The 14,932-nt window shown below is 43.2% G+C and overlaps 1 protein-coding gene and 1 non-coding gene across 2 annotated transcripts in view; one reads left to right on the plus strand and one right to left on the minus strand.

The window, feature by feature from the left end:
• TMEM47 (transmembrane protein 47) overlaps positions 1-14,932 on the minus strand; it is a 39,248-nt gene that overhangs the window by 4,493 nt on the left and 19,823 nt on the right. The window lies entirely within an intron of this gene.
• Positions 5,787-5,924, plus strand: LOC119940471. The gene has a single exon (XR_005454949.1). It is a non-coding gene; the product is annotated as a small nucleolar RNA SNORA7 (small nucleolar RNA).

The following is a 14,932-nucleotide window of genomic DNA, read 5'->3' on the forward strand; positions in this document are numbered from 1 at the left end:
ACGTTCTGTAGAAAATTTATAGAAAATGGGTCTCCAGGTGTTTGTTGGGAGGAAGTGGGAGGAGGGAAGAGGAGAGAATGTCTTCTTCCTTATAATTTTTTTTATGGTGTTAAGTGCTTACTATGTACCAGGTACTGTACTAAGTGCTGGGGTAGATACAAGTTATTCAGTTGGGACGTCCGTCTTTATCCCCATTTTACAGTTGAGGTAACTGAACACAGGGAAGTTGAGTGACTTGCCCAAGACCACAGCAGACGAGTGGTGGAGATGGGATTAGAACCCAGGTCCTCTGACTCCTTAGCTTGTGTTCAGTCCACTAGGTCACACTAGTTCTCATCTAGTAGGTGACACTGTAAACCTTGGGGATTATTCATTATTATAACTGTTATTACTATGGGATTTGTTAAGCACTTACTGTGTATGTATCAAGCACTGTTCTAAGCAGTAGGGTAGATACAAGTTAATAGGGTTGGACCCAGTCCTTGGCCCACATGAGGCTCTTGATACGAGGGATAACAGGGATTGAATCCCCATTTTACAGATGTGAAAACAAAGTCACAGAAAAGTTAAGTGACTAGCCCAGTGTCACACAGCAGGCAACTGGTAGGGCTGGGATTAGAACCCAGGTTCTCTGATTCCAGGCCTGATAGAGAAAACATTCCATCATTCACATACTTTTATTTCCAACGCTTCACCACAAGTACTCTGCATGCAATAGGTGCTTAGTTAACACATCTTATGCCGTCGAGTCGTTTCTGACCCATGGTGACACCATGGACACATCTCTCCCAGAATGCCCTGTTCTCCATCTACAATTGTTCTGGTAGTGGATCCATTGTGTTTTCTTGGTGAAAATCTGGAATTGGTTGACCATTGCCTTCTTCCGTGCAGTAAACTCGAGTCTCCACCCTCGACTCTCTCCCATGCCACGACGGGTGGGTTTTGCCTTGTAGGAGACCGCCTGCCATTTGCTAGCCACTAGCCAATCTAGGAATGGAATGGGTATGACCTCTGCTTGACTCTCCCTCCCTTAACCAAGACTGGTAGAGGAATGGAAACTCCAGGTGCGATCCTGAGAGGGGAATTAACACAACTACTACACTTACTACTACTACTACTAATAATAATAATTATGGTACTTGTTAAGCACATACTATGTGTCAAGCACTTTTCTAAGCGCTGGGGTAGATACAAGTTAATCAGGTTAGACACTGTCCCTGTCCCACATGGGCCTCACACTCTTATCCCCATTTTACAGATGACATAACTGAAACATAGTGAAGTGACTTGCCCAAGATCACATAGCAGATGTGGTGGTGCCGGGATTAGAACCCAGGTACTTCTGACTCCCAGGCTCGTGTGACCAAGTGACCTTGGGCAAGTCATTTCACTTCTCTGTGCCTCAGTTCCCTCAGCTGTACAATGGGGATTAAGAATGTGAACCCTATGCGGATCAGGGACTGACTCCAACCCGATCTGCTTGTATCTACCTTGGCAGTATTCCTGGCACAAAGGAAGCGCTTAACAAATTTCATAACTATTCATCATAATTATTAGGTTATGCCCTTAGGTATACACACTTCGAGGGCAGGGCAGATGCCTTTCACTGTCGGAAAATCTCCCGAAAGCCCCCCTACAGCTCTAACGTGCCCTATTAATGGCTCAGAGCCGTGCGCGGGAGTGATGTTTGTTGTTGGTCTCAGATGGCAGTGGCATATGGAAGGGAGTTGGATAAATCGCTGAAAGGGTCATTTTCACCCTCCCCGTCGAAAACCGCAAAGGAAAATTCTGCCCTGGAAGTTTAATTATGATGGAATTTAAAATCCATCCAGAATAACAGAATGGGGCATTATTACTCACATGATGAATGTTTTTAGAAAGTCTACCAAAATAATTCAAAACATTTTATCACCTGCTATAAAGTGACAACGCTCTTTAATAAGCAGTGAGTCATTTGCTGCTCAGAGAAAATCTATTTTTTAAAAAATAATCTATCCCTGGCAGAAAACTGATGAAAAAGAACAAATTCATGAAGCCATGATTTTTAAAAATCATTACTTTCTAAGACGCTGGTTATGGGGATCAGGAGATTTACCTCCGCCCGGCTCTTTGTACTGTATTCCAAACACATTTACAGTGTAACTCATTGTAACCCCTGGAAAGGGTTCTGTTCTATCACTGTTTTACCCTGACACTGGGTGGGTAAATTGGTTCATATAAATCAGAAACTCTCTGGCTCAAACCTTCATCAGAAATACAAATCCTGGCTCCGCCACCTGTCTGCTGTGCAACCTCACTTAACTTCTCTGGGCACAAGTTAACTCATAACAATAATAATAATAATGGTATTTGTTAAGCATTTACTATGTGCCAAGCACTGTTCTAAGTGCTGGGATAGATACAAGGTAATCAAGTTGTCCTACATGGGGCTCACAGTCTTAATCCCCATTTTTTAGATGAGATGACTGAGGCACAGAGAAGTTGGGTGACTTGACCAAGATCACACAGCAAACAAGCAGCAGAACCAGGATTAGAACCCACATCCTCTGATTCCCAAGCCCACGCTGTAACCACTAGGTCCTGCAGCTTCTGTAAATGATGCTCATCTGTAAAATGGGGCTGAACCCCATGTGGGACAGGACTATATCCAACCCAATTATCGATATCTACCCCACTGTTTTAGACTGTGAGCCCACTTTTAGACTGTGAGCCCACTGTTGGGTAGGGACTGTCTCTATATGTTGCAAACTTGTACTTCCCAAGCGCTTAGTACAGTGCTCTGCACACAGTAAGCGCTCAATAAATACGATTGATGATGATGATGATGCTTAGAACATTGCCTGGAAAGTAGTAAGCCCTTCACAAATGCTATTAAGAAAAAAGAAATCTAGTTGGATTTCTGGAAATTCTGGAATGCTTGGCTACTAAATTCAGGTTTCCATCAAGGGTCCAAATGTAGACTGGAAGACAAAATTGTAGGTTTCCAGACCAAATAAGATTAAAAAAAAACACAAAAACAGTTTTTTTTCCCTTGCCATTCTTTTAGCCTACTTTTCCTTCTCTGGGAGAGAAAGTATAATTCCTGCTTAGCAATGCATATTCAGTCACCAATGCCTCCAAGCAACCAGGATTTCAGAAGTACCAATTATCAACTGAGTTGAGACCAGTGAAGCTATTTTATGCAGATAATAACACTAATATCTATTGTAGTATTTGTTAAGCACTTACCTTGTACCAAAACTGTCCTAAACCCTGTGTTAGATACAAGATAATCAGTTCCCTTGGTCTAAGTAGGAGGGAGAACAGGTATAGAATCCACATTTTTCTGATGAAAGAACTGAGGTTCAGAGAACTGAAGTGACTTGCTCAAGGTCACACAACAGAAAAGTGGAAGAGCTGGGATTCGAACCCAGATCCTCTGATTCCCAGGCCCAAGCTCTTCCCATTAGACCACACTGCTTCTCCCTAAGACCTATGATTATTCTTCACGGAGCTCAATGGGAGGGAGCAGGGGTGGGGAGAGAGACAAACTTGGACAAGAGTCAGATCTAATAATAAAGGAGTTTAACACCTACAACTCATTTGATGAATCATCTGGTCTCCTGGTTTAAATTTGACCTCAATATATTTCTACTTAATAAAAGTTTAACCTGTAATACACCATCTTAATACAATTTTTAATTAGTGTGGGAGAAATCTTTACTATGCTATTGTCAGCCTAAAAATAAAAGGCTTTATGGCTAGGAATTAGTGTCTCTCACTGAAATGATTGAAAATACATTGAAATGAAAAGGATGATGAAAGATAGAAAATAATTGGGTGTGTATGAGTTTTCATTTTAATAAAATACTGAGAAGAGAGTAAAAAGCACCTTTCCCATTGCCCACTGTAAAGTGAGGACAATTAAAATATATGAATATTAAGGTCTGAATAATTAATCACTTTTAAATGAATTACTCTTATGCACATGAAAAGGACACAAATAGTCTTAAACTCTCTAAATTTTCTTATTGAAGAATAGACTCTTGGGTGATTAGTTTCGGCTATAACTCTGAGTTGATGAGATGTTGAAATGACAGTTTAGTTATTTAGAAAGAAATGATTCTGGGAGTGAATACCTACAAAGATAAATTCATTTCGCTACATTTTCCCAAGGGCTGCATGGAAAGAAAGATCCTGGACAAGACCTGCTGGTGTAATGTTAGATTATTGAGGGAAGAAAAAATGCTATTTTAGGCACTCAATACTTCCTCCAAGCATGGGTGGCTAGCAGTTTGAGAGAGACTGTCACCACTAAACCACCATCAGAGAAACAAGCAAGAATTGGGTATAATTAATGATGGTTTTTGTAAAGTGCTTACTGTGTGCCAATCTCCACACTGTCTCATGATTGAATGCTGTCTCATTCCCTCCACACTCCTGTTTCACGCAAACATGCCACGAAAATCCCCAAAGGGAGCGTGGTTGAAAGAGTTGGGTGTCTAAGTAGGAGAACTTGGAAGTGCATGAACAGAGTTGAAGACTGTAAATTCATTCTGGGTAAGGGATCGTTCCTAGCAACTTTTTGTATTGTACTTTCCCAAGTGCTTAGTAGAGAAGCAGCTTGGCTTAGTGGGAGTCAGAGGATGTGGGTTCTAATTCCACCACCACCACTTGTCTGCTGTATGATCTTGGGCAAGTCACTTAACTTCTCTGTGCCTCAGTTACCTCATCTGTAAATTGGGGATTAAAATTATGAGCTCCACATGGGACAACCTGATTATCCTGTATCTATCCTAGTGCTTTGAACAGTGCTTGGCACATAGTAAGTGCTTAACAAATACCATCATTATTATTATTATTATTACAATGCTCAGCACATAGTCAGGACTCAATAAATACCATTCATTCATTTGATTCATTGTCATATTTATTGAGCGCTTACTGTGTGCAGAGCACTGTACTAAGCGCTTGGAAAGTACAATTTAGCAATAGAGACAATACCTGCCCACAATGGGCTTACAGTCTAGGAGGGGGGAGACAGACACTGAAACAAGTAAACAGGGATCAATAGCATCAATATAAATAAATAGAATTATAGATATATACACATCAAAATGCCACTGATTTTGGGCTGGGATCATATCTACAAACTCCATTGTATGGTACTTGCCCAAGCACTTAGTACAGTGCTCTGCACAAAGTAAGCACTCAATGCATACCACTGATTGATGGATCGATTGATCGAGAGGAGTTTACTGACATAAGGATCCTTTGTTTCTCAGAGTAAAACATGCTTTCTTCTAGTGTACAGGGTACAACTTTCTGCTCAAGTCATGTAGCAAACTACCTCTTTTTTATGGTACATGTTAAGCACTTACTACGTTCATTCAATCATATTTATTGGATGCTTACTGTGTGCAAAGCATTGTACTAAGCACTTGGAAGAGTACCATATAAAAATAAACAGGCCTATTCCCTACCCACAACAAGCTTACAGTCTAGTACAATGTGTACTAAGCACTGGGGTGGATACAAGCTAATCAGGTTGGACACAGTCCGTGTCCCACATGGGGCTCACAAGAAACTCTTGTGACTAATGAGGAAAATTACCACCCAATATTTGACATTCACAAAGCTCTCTGAGAGGTAAGGGGATGTAGAAACAAAACAGACTGCCTAGTTTAGCCACAACAGATAACACTGGTATGTCGCCTTCTAGAATACTGCATGAAGTTTTTATAGCCACCCTTTAGAAAGTACTTGATAGAGAGGAGAAGGTATAGAAAAGAGGTAGCAAAGTGTGACCCCTCTCAGGGTCACACCTGGGGAGTTTCCAGTCCTCTACCTGACTCGGCTACGGGAGGGAGAGTCAAGCAGAGGCCTACCCATTCCATTCCTAGCTTGGCCAGTGGCTAGCGAGTGGCAGGCAATCTGCTACAAGGCAAAACTCATATGCTGGGCAGCAGCGGCACGGGAGAGAATAGAGGGCAGAGACTCTAGTTTACTGTGCGGAAGGCGGCAATGGTAAGCCACTTTCGGATTTTTACCAAGAATACTCTGTGGATCCACTTCCAGAACAATCACAGATGGAAAGCGGGGTCTTCTGGGAGAGATGTGTCCGTGGTGTCCCTGTTGGTCGGAAACGACTTGACGGCATAAGAGAAGAGCAAAGGATGAAAGAGATGGGGTTGACAATTGTGGACATAAAAATACAAAAAAGATTTCGACTTCAGGATGAAAGGTGAGGGCTTGATAAGGGACAAAAAGGAACTCAAAAAAGGTATGGACAGAGCATCGTATGTATCCCAGCGCTTAGCACAGTGCCTGGCACATAGTGAGCGCTTAACAAATATTATTAAAAAATATGGAGCACTAATTGTGTGCAGAGGACTGGACTAAGGAAATGGGTGACTATGGAATTGTTCACCAAATCCTCAATAGCAGGGGATGATCATTTCAGAACAAATAAAAAGAGACATTTATGCAGAAGACATGAACCATATGGGATTGATTACCACAGAAATTTGTGCAATCTGAAAATACCAAGTAGTTCAAGATGGGTTGAGATAAATTCATTTTGTGGCACTTCAAAGAGAGCTGTTAGCATACAGTTTCTCCAATATCCTCTTGCCCCTCCTGAAGACAAAATACTAGCTGGCTGATTAAACTCAATAATTGCACTGTTCATAGCTCCAGGCTTCCAAGGTCTGAACAGTTTACATTTAATAAGGGCATCATCTGTGAATCGTGTTGTAGCAGAGTAGTTCTTTCTTTAGCCTGGGGCCACGGACACACCCCACTTGGTCACAACCCAAAGAGCCTGGGCTTAGGAGTCATAGGTCATGGGTTCTAATACCAGTTTTGCCATTTATCAGCTGTGTGACCTTGGGCAAGTCACTTAACTTCTCTGTACCTCAGTTACCTCATCTGTAAAATGGGGATTAAGATTGTGAGCCCCACGTGGGACAACCTGATTACCCTGTATCTACCCCAGCGCTTAGAACAGTGCTTGACACATAGAAAGCACTTAACAAATACCATCGTCATTATCATCATCTCACCCCCCCAGGTCAGTAATGGATCTTCATGTTTAATGAATATCTTCTGGAGAACTCCGCTCCAGGCTGGCTGTTAATGGCTCTTCCAAAAAAAAAAAGAGAGAGAAATCCTTTCATGCTGTGTAATAAATCACCACTGACTTTATGTGGCAAATGAGAATCCAAAAGTGAATGACAGAGAAAAATTCACTATGCGTGTCAAAAAAGATTGTGTGAATTAAGTGAATTACATTTGCACCAACCTTGCTTGGAAGGCAAGAGTAGGGTCATCATTTTAGACTTCGACAGTTTGGAAAATGTTAGGGGAATTTATTCTCAGAGCTTATTTACTGTTACATGTGAAACAGCATCTGTTGTTTCCAAGGAAATCAGTTTTCAGGAACAAAGTATATGAACTTAGACACTCAATCAATCAATCGAAAGAGTAAGGGCCTGGGAGTCAGAGGACCTGGTTTCTAATTCCAGCTCCACCACTTGTCTGCTGTGTGACGTGGGACAATTCACTTAACTTCTCTGTGCCTTAGTTACTTCATCTGTAAACTGGGGATTATGATTGTGAGTCCCAGAGGAGCATGGACTGTGTCTAATCCGATTATCTTGTTAGTACCCCAGTGCTTAGTACAGTGCCTGGCACATAGTTGCTTAAAAAATACCATTAAAAAAAGTATTGAGCACTTACTGTGTGCAGAGTACTGCACTAAGGACTGGGCAAGTAAAGGAATTTATGGTCTAGTGGGGAGACAGACATTTCAATACAGATATGGGAAACAACAGACCATAAGGAAATGGATATAAGTGCTGTGGCATTGGGATTTGGGTGAATTTCAAAGTGGTTTGGGCATTCAGACCCAAGTGCATAGGCAATGCAGAGAGAGAGGTGGAGAGTTGGGGAAATTAGGGCAGAATCCTGGAAGGCCTCCTGGAGGTGTGATTTTAGAAGACTCTGAAGATGGGGAGAGCAGTGCTCTGTCAGATATAATGAGGGAAAGAGTTCCAGGTCAGAGGGAGGTGCAGACAAAGATTTGGCCATGAGACAGTGGAGATCGAGGTACAGTGGGTAGGATGGCATTGGAAGAGTGAAGCATGTGGGCTGGATTGTAATGGAAACTAGTGAAGTTAGGTTGGAAGGAGAGAGCTTCAAAGCCAATGGTGAGGAGTTTCTGTTTGATGCGGACATGGATGGCTGATCTTAGGAGACTTTTAATGGGTGGGGGACAGCCTGAATGTTTTGGGTGTTTTTAGAAAAATGATGAATTGGAGAGGGAAGCGACCGGAAGCAGGGAGGTCAGTGAGGAGGCTGAGGCAGTAGTCGATGCAGGATAGGATAAGTGCTTCGATCAGCACGGGAGTAATTTGGATGGAGAAGAAAGGCCAGATGCTAGAGATGGTGTGAAGGAAGAACCGACAGGATTTCATGACATTGCATGTGTGGGTTGAATGAGAGAGAGGAGTCAAGGATAATGTCAAGATACCGGCTCACTTGACAGGGAGGATAGTGGTGTTGTCTTCAGCAAGGGGAAAATCAGTGGGGGGGAGGGGTTTGGGTGGGAAGAAGAGTTCTGCTTCTGAGCCAATTTTAAAAGTGTATCTTACAGAACACTATCTCAAAGGGGGCACGTTACCTTATGCAACATGCACTCATCTTGGATTATATCTAATTTTTGGAAAACGTGAAGATGAATGATACCCTGTAGCTTGCCCTCCAGTTTGAAGATGACCCTGCAGATGGTGAGATTGCATCAATAGGTCCTTGAGACAGAATCTCTTGGCTACCTGCACACTTTGTTCATGAAAACACAGAAGGATAGCTTTCTCATTCTCTCGTTATTCAGGAAAGCTTTGGTCAGACACCGGTTGTGTCCAATCACCTGCAGGACTTGCTTTTGAGTTGTTTTTCCAGTAGTGGTGATGGTTTGCACTGCACTATCCACACCCTCTCGCCCAACCTCCCCAGACCCAGGAGCACATATTGCAAGACTGTGAGAATGGGTGCAGACTTCAGTCTAAGGACAAAATAGCTCTGAGACCTCAACAGCAACACAGAACACGGATCCCGTTGCCATTTGGTAAACTTTCATTGGATTCGAGGTTTGAAATTGGTGAAGGAGGGTGGAGGGAGGGGGGAAATCATTCCATCTTTCTGGTGGAATACAAGGGGAAAGCAAAGAACAAAAAAGTGGCAAACTAGAGTAGGAAAACGGAATATCAAAGTAGTGCATAGAAAGGGAAGAGAAGTTGTTTCAGGAGCGGTACTACTACTAATAATAATTCTGGTATTTGTTAAGCGCTTACTGTGTGCCAGGCACTGTACTAAGCACTGGGGGTGGATACAAGCAACAGTACAGTACAAAGCCTCTAGACTTCATTCATTCATTCAATTGTATTTCTCGAGTGCTTACTGTGTGCAGAGCACTGTACCAAGAGCCTGGGGGAGTTCATTCCAGCAATAAACAGACACATTCCCTGCCCACACGAGCTTACAGTCTAGAGGTGGGGAGACAGATATTAATAGAAATACATTACAGATGTGGGCATAAGTGCTGTGGAGATGGGAGGGGGGATAAACAAAGGGAGCAAGTCAGGGTAATGCAGAAGGAAGTGGGAGAAGAGGAAAGGTGGGTTTAGTCAGGGAAGACTTAATAATAATAATTATGGTATTCGTTAAGCTGTAATACGTACTAGGCACTGTACCAAGCGCTGGGGTGGATACAAGCAAATCGGATTGGACAGAGTCCCTGTCCCTTGTGGGGCTCACAGTCGTAGTTCCCATTTTACAGATGAGGTGACTGAGGCTGAGAGAAGTGAAGTGACTTGTCCACGGTCACATAACAGACAAGTGGCAGATCCAGGATTAGAATAATAATAATAATTGCATTTGTTAAGGACTCAATATGTGCCAAGCACTGTTCTAAGCACTGGGGCAGATACAAGGTAATCAGGTTGGGCACAGTCCCTGCCCCACGTGGGAATCACAGCCTTAATTTTCCAGATGAGGTAACTGAGGACCAGAGAAGTGAAGTGCCTAACCCAAGGTTATACAGCAGACAAGAGGCGGAGCTGGGATTAGAACCCATGAACTTCCGATTCCCAGGGTCGTGCTGTATCAACTGGGCCTTGTTACTTTTCTCAGGGAAGATTTGGAAGGCCCAATATCACCTGACTCGAATAGACAGATTATATAATACTAGACAGGTCTAGTCTCCAGGATTCAGTCTTTATGCTGTTGTTCAGTGTCCCTCCATGAGTGTGCTATGAGGCCCTCCTCATTCGGCCGGTTGACGTGCTATGAGTGATGAGATTCTTTCTGGGGAGGGATTCCCATTGACATGCACTGCCTCAGTTAGAGAGGGGGTGAGAGAGAAGCAGGGTGGCCTAATGGACGGACCCTGGGCCTGGGAATCAGGACTTGGGGTTCTGATCGTGGCTCTGCCACTTTGCTGTGTGACCTTGGGCCAGACAGTCAATCAGTCAGTGAATCATATTTATTGAGTGCCTACTGTATGCAGAGCACTGTACTAAGTGCTTGGGAAAGTCCAATGTAACAATAAACAGACACAATCCCTGCCCACAACTTTCATTCATTTGTTCATTCAATCGTATTTACTGAGCGCTTACTGTGTGCAGAGCACTGTACCAAGCGCTTGGGAGAGTCGAATGTAATAATCAACAGACACAATCACAAGACTGTGAGCCCCACGTGGGACAACCTGATCACCTTGTAACCTCCCCAGCGCTTAGAACAGTGCTTTGCACATAGTAAACGCTTAATAAATGCCATTATTATTATTATTACACATTTCCTGCCCATAACTTTCATTCATTCGTTCATTCAATCGTATTGAGCGCTTACTGTGGGCAGAGTAAGTGCTTGAGAGAATACAATACAACAATAAAAAGACACATTCCCTGCTCTCAATGAGTTTACAGTCTGGAAGAGGAGACAGACATCAATACAAATAAATAAATGTAGATAAATGTTGTGGGGCTGGGAGGGGGAAGAACAAAGGGAGCATGTTAGGACAACACAGAAGGGAGTGGGAAAAGAGGAAAGGGGAGGCTTAGTCAGGGAAGGCCTTCTGGAGGGAGATGTGCCTTCATTAAGGCTTTGAACCGGGGGAGAGTAACTGTTTACCAGATTTGAGGAAGGAGGGCATTCCGGGACAGAGGTAGGATGTGGGCAAGAGGTCGATGATGAGATAGACGAAATCGAGGTACCATGGGAAGGTTAGCGTTAGAGGAGAGAAGTTTGCGAGCTGGGTTTTAACAGGGAGAGTAGTGAGGTGAAGTAGGATTTGCTCAATGACTTGAACAAGTCATTTAACTTCTCTGGGCCTCAGTTACCCCATCTGAAAAATGGGGATTAAGTCTGTGAGCCCCATGTGGGACATGAACTGCGTCCGACCTGATTATTGTGTATCTACCCAAGCACTTGGTATAGTACCTGGAACATGGTGAACACTTAACAAATACCATTTAAAAAGAAGTGTGGATGCCATGATTTCCCCAAAGCCTTTATTTGGCAGGGCGGAGGGGACAGTGGAATTGAATATTTAAACTAGTCAATCATGACATGGTTCAGGGTCTTAGAGATGCCAAATATATTTGTTGTTGTTGTCTTATGTTGTCATGTCATGTCTGACCCATTGCAACTCCATGGACACATCTCACCCAGAATGCCCCACTTCCATCTACAATCATTCTGGTTGTGTATCCATAGACTTTTCTTCGCAAAAATATGGAAATGGTTTACCATTGCCTCCTTCCGCACAGTAAATGAATCTCTGCCCTTGATTCTCTCCTATGCCACTGCTGCCCAGCACAGTGAGTTTTGACTTGTAGCAGATTGCCCTCCACTCACTAGCCACTGGCCAAGCTAGGAATGGAATAGGTAGGCCTCTGCTTGACTCTCCCTCCTGCAGTCGTGACTGGTAGACGACTGGAAACTCTCCGGGTATGACCCTGAGAGGGGCAGAGATATTTAGTACATGATAATTCAAGGGTATACTCCTAGGCAATTTCTATACAGGTCGTGAAACCGTGAGGTTGGAGCCTAAAGAGGAAAGCCATTAAAGATGTGAAATAACACAGATATCTGTAATGAAATGAATGGACTAGCTCACTACTTTCATAAAATGAGAATTATTTGAGTATTTCCAAAGGAAGCAAAGGGTTCTAATTCTGGCCCTCTTGTGTGACCTTGGGACAGTTATGTAACGTCTCTGTGCCTCAGTTTCCTCATCTGTAAAATGGAAATTCAATCCCTGTTCTCCACCCCACTTAGACTGTGAGCCCCATGTGGGACAGAGACTGTTCTGACCTGATTAGCTTGCATCTACAGCATAACTCAATGGAAAAAGCACGGGCTTTGGAGTCAGAGGTCATGGGTTCAAATCCCGGCTCCGCCACTTGTCAGCTGTGTGACTTTGGGCAAGTCACCTAACTTCTCTGGGCTTCAGTTACCTCATCTGTAAAATGGGGATTAAGACTGTGAGCCCCCTTGGGACAACCTGATCACCTTGTAACCTCCCCAGCGCTTAGAACAGTGCTTTGCACATAGTAAGCACTTAATAAATGCCATTATTATTATTACCCCAGTGCTTGGGACATAGTGAGCACTTAACAGATACCGTAATTACAATTAAAGGAAGTTGTCATTAATTTGCTGTCAAAGTTATAGTATATGGTACTCATGCTAGGCTACTTCAAAAAACCCTTTTGTGTTCAGAATTTATTCTCCAAAAACCTGATAAATCATGTTACGTATAAACTGTAATGCAGAATTAAAGTTCCGTCCTAATTTAAGCTCAACAAGATGTAAAAAAAGGTGTAAAAAGATGATTTTAGACAGTAGAGGGCAGCAGAAATCTTCTTCATATCTATGTTTCAGTATGAGGATTTAGCAATTCGTAGATGGATAATGGCTTCTTTTAAATTCACCTAACAGTCAAACGCAGCTCATAAGGTGCTGAGTGTTCAGGGGTAAATTCATGCAATAGCTTTTTTAATTAGTATTCACGTCTGTTAGATCCTCTTACACTCCTGGGTTCCTCTAGCACTAATCTATTTTCTTTACCTCCATTTCATTTTTCCTGTTGCCAATTCTTTGCACACATATTCTTCCTGAAAACTGAAACTCGTTTCCCCCCTTCACGTCTGACAGTGCATCGTATTTCCCTCCTTCAAAATATGCCTAAAATCACATCTCTAGCAAGAGGCCTTCCCAGATTAATCCCTTTATTTTCCTCATCCTCTCCCCTCTAGACTTGAAACTCCCTGTGGGAAGAGAACGTATCTACCAATTCTTTTGAATTGTACCTCCCAGGAGTTTAGTACGGTGCTGTGCATACAGTATGCACTCAATAAATACCATTGATGATGACAATGACAGATCATTCTGTCTGTCTCTAGTACTGCCTATCGGACAGGTCTATTTTGCTTACTCCAACATGGAGTGGCTACCAATCAATCTGCGCATCACGCAGAAACTCCTCACCCTCGGCTTCAAGGCTCTCCATCACCTCGCCCCCTCCTACCTCACCTCCCTTCTCTCCTTCTACAGCCCAGCCTGCACCCTCCGCTCCTCTGCCACTAATCTCCTCACCGTGCCTCGTTCTCGCCTGTCCCGCCGTCGACCCCCGGCCCAAGTCATCCCCCTGGCCTGGAATGCCCTCCCTCCCAACATCCGCCAAGCTAGCTCTCTTCCTCCCTTCAAGGCCCTTCTGAGAGCTCACCTCCTCCAGGAGGCCTTCCCAGGCTGAGCCCCCTCCTTCCTGTCCCCCTCATCCCCCCTCCATTCCCGTCTTACCTCCTTCCCTTCCCCACAGCACCTGAATATATGTATATATGTTTGTACATATTTATTACTCTATTTATTTATTTATTTTACTTGTACATATCTATTCTATTCATTTTATTTTGTTAATATGTTTTGTTTTGTTCTCTGTCTCCCCCTTCTAGACTGTCAGCCCACTGTTGGGTAGGGACTGTCCCTATATGTTGCCAACTTGTACTTCCCAAGCGCATAGTACAGTGCTTTGCACACAGTAAGCGCTCAATGAATATGATTGATTGATTGATAGAATGAATGGGCTGAATCTCAAGAAAAAACACAAAGTACCATTTAGAGCAAAAACATCCTTGGAAATAATAATAATAAAGGCATTTGTTAAGCGCTTACTGTGTGCAAGGCACTGTTCTAAGCACTGGGGAGGATACAAGGTGATCAGGTTGTCCCACGTGGGGCTCATAGTCTTAAACCCCATTTTACAGATGAGGTAACTAAGGCACAGAGAAGTTAAATGACTTGCCCAAAGTCACACAGCTGACAAGTGGTGAAGCCGGGATTAGAACCCATGACCTCTGACTCCCAAGCCCATGCTCTTTCCACTGAGCCACGCTGCTTTCCCGTAAGAAATGAGGGAAAATGATTTTTAGCAAGTAGGTGGACTCTGAAATAATTTTTGGCCTCTTATTTTGTCTGCGGCCTATTTGATAAAATACCTCCTTTTTTTTTTGTATCCACATGTCCGTTTCATTGCTGGGTGGTGGTCTTTTTGTTTTTCCAACAACGTAGCCTTTTAGAGTATCCCTGTCATTAAATCAGAGTTATGGTTTCAGCTGATTAAAAAAAATTCCGTGTTGTCCTTTCAACTTAATCCTATTCCTCTTCCCAGTAAATGTTGACTTTCTCGTATATCTCACCTTAGATCCCTTGTCCGTATCCTCCCTCTGACCTGGAACTCCCTGCCCATCCACACGCAACAGACCACCTCTCACCCCACCTTCAAATGTTATTAAAATTATATCTCCTCCAAGAGGCTAAACCCCTTAAACTCTCATTTCTCCTACTTTCTATCCCTTCTATGTCACCTATGCACTTGGATCTATACCCT

Source organism: Tachyglossus aculeatus, chromosome 18 (assembly GCF_015852505.1).
Source record: "Tachyglossus aculeatus isolate mTacAcu1 chromosome 18, mTacAcu1.pri, whole genome shotgun sequence".
Taxonomy (NCBI): Eukaryota; Metazoa; Chordata; class Mammalia; order Monotremata; family Tachyglossidae; genus Tachyglossus; species Tachyglossus aculeatus.